This window comes from Balaenoptera acutorostrata, chromosome 3 (assembly GCF_949987535.1).
Source record: "Balaenoptera acutorostrata chromosome 3, mBalAcu1.1, whole genome shotgun sequence".
In the NCBI taxonomy this organism is placed as follows: domain Eukaryota; kingdom Metazoa; phylum Chordata; class Mammalia; order Artiodactyla; family Balaenopteridae; genus Balaenoptera; species Balaenoptera acutorostrata.
In genome coordinates, this window is record NC_080066.1 from 148,408 (window position 1) to 152,686 (window position 4,279).

Below are 4,279 nucleotides of genomic sequence, written 5' to 3' on the forward strand. Positions count from 1 at the left end.
CTCTTAATAATAATACTTCATTTAAAACAAGCCGTCCAGGACAAACTTAAAATAGGTGGTATACCAGAATAGCAGTAGAAACCAGTTTTAGCTGCTGGACACAGAATTAACAATTGCATATGGATTTATCAATGACCTGAGCAAAATAGGCTTCATTTGTAAATATGAATGGGTAACCAAAGATTCCTCCTGAGGGATACATGAAGAAGGAGGTGACGAGCTAGTAAAATACCTAAAGTAAGTGAACAACAATTATTTGCCAATTAAGTTGAGGTTGAATTAAAAATATTCAAGCATTACAGTACACACTTGTCACTCTTAACTGCCCAATATTACACAGATTTTACAAATGTTTGATTCTTTGAGGAACTACTTTGTAAAGCAATCTAGTGCCCTACAAAGTTATTCAACTAGTTTGTGAACTAGTCTTCTATTATTTTTTGTTGCAATTTGTTGAAAATCACTTGTGAATCTTTAATCAAAGTGTTCAGTGAGTGGAACTTAAAGTTTTGAAGCCTTTAGCAAATTGGAATTCTCGAAAACATGGTGTGTAAATAGGAAGTCATTGAATCTGTCACTACAAAAGTGAGGAAGGAAATGACCAAGTCAAATAAGGGAGTTCAAACAGTGTACCTGATTGAAATTTTATAATTATGCTTTGTAATTTCATAACTTGTGAGAAGAATTTTTGGCGGAGCTTCCATTTGGGGGATAAACTTAACATTCTGTAATGAATAGAATGAAATTGAAAAGCTCTATTATTTTGTGATATTTCTATTTTGTTTGGCAAAATATTCAAGATAATTAGAAATAGAGACAACATAGTTGATGAGTTTTGTGTTATAAAATATTTGTCTAAGAATGACAGTCTCAATGAAATAAAAATGGACAGTATGATGAAAATATTTGGACTAAAATATTTAAATATTTCCATACATAAAAACATAATTAAGTACCTTTACTGAGCAGAATTTTCCTGAGCTTACCAGAAATCTCACCATAAGTAGAAAGAGTATTTTTCCAACAAAATGTGGGCTGCAGAGAAGAGTTTATCAAAGGTGTCAATAAATTTCAATTTATTAATAATAAAATGCAACCTTGGAGACAATTACAATTTTATGAAGCAACTAAAAATCATGAGAACATATTTGTAATTAAAGTCGCTGAAGGAGAGGGGAAAGACAATGTGGCAGGAAAACATTTGAAGAAATAAATGCTAAAATATTTCCAAACATGACAGAAACTATCAAGCCACAGGTCCTCAGTGCTTAAAGATACCTAAGAAGATTGAATAGAAAAAACACCATATACAATCTCATCATAATCAAATTGCTGAAAACCAATAATAAAAAAAAGCTTAAATGAAGCTAGAAGAAAAAAAGGCACATTCCATAAAGAAGATCAATATAGGGCTTCCCTGGTGGCGCAGTGGTTGAGAATCTGCCTGCTAATGCAGGGGACACGGGTTCGAGCCCTGGTCTGGGAAGATCCCACATGCCGCGGAGCAGCTGGGCCCGTGAGCCACAATTGCTGAGCCTGCGCGTCTGGAGCCTGTGCCCCGCGACGGGAGGGGCCGCGATAGAGAAAGGCCCGCGCACCGCGATGAAGGGCGGTCCCCGCACCGCGATGAAGAGTGGCCCCCGCTTGCCGCAACTGGAGAAAGCCCTCGCACGAACTGAAGACCCAACACAGCCAAAAATAAATAAATAAATAAATAAATAAATAAGAAAATCCTTTAAAAAAAAAAAAAAAAAAAAGAAGATCAATATAACAGTGAAGGGGAGAAAATACTTGCAAATGAAGCAACTAACAAAGGATTAATCTCCAAAACATACAAACAGCTCATGAAGCTCAATATCAGAAAAAAACAACCCAATCAAAAAAATGGATGGAAGACCTAAATAGACATTTCTCCAAAGAATACACACAGATGGCCAACAAACACATGAAAAGATGCTCAACATCACTAATTATTAGAGAAATGCAAATCAAAACTACGGTGAGGTATCACCTCACACCGGTCAGAATGGCCATCACCAAAAAAATGTACAAAAATGCTGAAGAGGGTGTGGAGAAAAGGGAACCCTCTTGCACTGTTGGTGGGAATGTAAATTGATACAGCCACTATGGAGAACAGTATGGAGGTTCCTTAAAAAACTAAAAACAGAACTACCATATGACCCAGCAATCCCACTGCTGGGCATTTACCCAGAGAAAACCATAATTCAAAAAGACGCATGTACCCCAATGTTCACTGCAGCACTATTTACAATAGCCAGGACATGGAAGCAACCTAAGTGTCTATCAACAGAGGAATGGAAAAAGAAATTGTGGTACATGCATACAATGGAGTATTACTCAGCCATAAAAAGGAATGAAATTGGGTCATTTGTAGAGACATGGATGGACCTAGAGATTGTCATACAAAGTAAAGTCAGAAAGAGAAAAACAAATACCGTATATTAACAGACATATGTGGAATCTAGAAAAATGGTGTCGATGATCTTATTTGCAAAACAGAAATAGAGACACAGACATAGAGAACAAACATATGGACACCAAGCAGGGAAGGGGGTGGGATGAATTGGGAGATTGGGATTGACATATATACACCACTGATACTACGTATAAAATAGGTAACTAATGAGAACCTATTGTATAGCTCAGGGAACTCTGCTCAGTGCTCTGTGGTGACCTGAATGGGAAGGAAATCCAAAAAAGAAGGGATACATGTATACATATAGCTGATTCACTTTGCTGTACAGTAGAAACTAACACAACATTGTAAAGCAACTATACTCCAATAAAAATTAATTAAAAAAATGTAACAGTGAAGAATGAATTCTAATCAAAGCACTGCATCAAGAAGACAATGCAATGACATTTTTAAAGGGCTGAAAGAAAAACATCTTCTCAACCTAGAATTCTATATCCAGTTAAACCAGGGGTCCCCAACGCCCGGGCCACAGACCAGTACAGGTCCATGGCCTGTTAGGAACTGGGCCACACAGCAGGAGGTCAGCAGTGGGTGAGTGAGTGAAGCTTCATCTGTATTTACAGACACTCCCCATTGCTCCCATTACCGCCCGAGCTCCACCTTCTATCAGATCAACAGCGGCATTAGATTCTCATAGGAGCGCGAACCCTACTGTGAACTGCACATGCAAGGGATCTAGGTTGCGTGCTCCGTATGAGAATCTAATGCCTGATGATCTGAGGTGGAGCTGAGGTGGTGATTCTAGTGCTGGGGAGCAGCTGCAAATACAGGTTATCATTAGCAGAGAGGTTTGACTGCACAGAGACCACAATAAATCAATTGCTTGCAGACTCGTATCAAAACCCTATCAGTGGCCTTCCCTGGTGGCGCAGTGGTTACGAATCCGCCTGCCAATGCAGGGGACACGGGTTCGAGCCCTGGTCCAGGAAGATCCCACATGCCGCAGAGCAACTAAGCCCGTGCGCCACAACTATTGAGCCTGAGCTCTAGAGCCCGCGAGCCACAACTACTGAGCCCGTGCGCCACAACTACTGAAGCCCGCGCACCCTAGAGCCCGGGCTCCACAATAAGAGAAGCCACCGCAATGAGAAGCCTGCGCACCGCAGCAAAGAGTAGCCCCCGATCACCGCAACTAGAGAAAGCCTGCGCACAGCAATGAAGACCCAACACAGCCAAAAATAAAATTAAATTTAAAAATTAAAAAAAAAAAACAACCCTATCGGTGAGTGGCAAGTGAAAACAAGCTCAGGGCTCCCATTGATTCTGCATTATGGTGAGTTGTATAATTATTTCATTATATATCACAATGTAATAATAATAGAAATAAAGTGCACAATAAATGTAATTTCCTTGAGTCATCCCAAAACCATGCCCCACCCTCCCTGGCCCATGGAAAATTTGTCTCCCATGAAACTGGTCCCTGGTGCCAAAAAGGTTGGGGACCGCTTAGTTAAACTATTCTTAAATAACGAAGAGAAAATAAAGGTATTGTTTGATTCATGGTCAAAGAAGAAATCACAAGAAAAATATGAGCTTACTTTGAAATGAATGATAATGAACACCCCTCATATAAAAATTTGTGGGTACAGTTAAAAGAGTAGCTAGAAGGAAATTTATAGCATTAAAAGCTTTCTTAGAAAAGAATAAATGTTAAAATCGGTGACTTATCCTACCACCTTATAAAGCTAGAAAATGAAGAGAAAGTTAAACTCAAAGAATGAATAAAGAGTGTGGCAATCAAGTAGCAAATAGAGAAATAAAAGAAATGAATAAAGCCAAAAG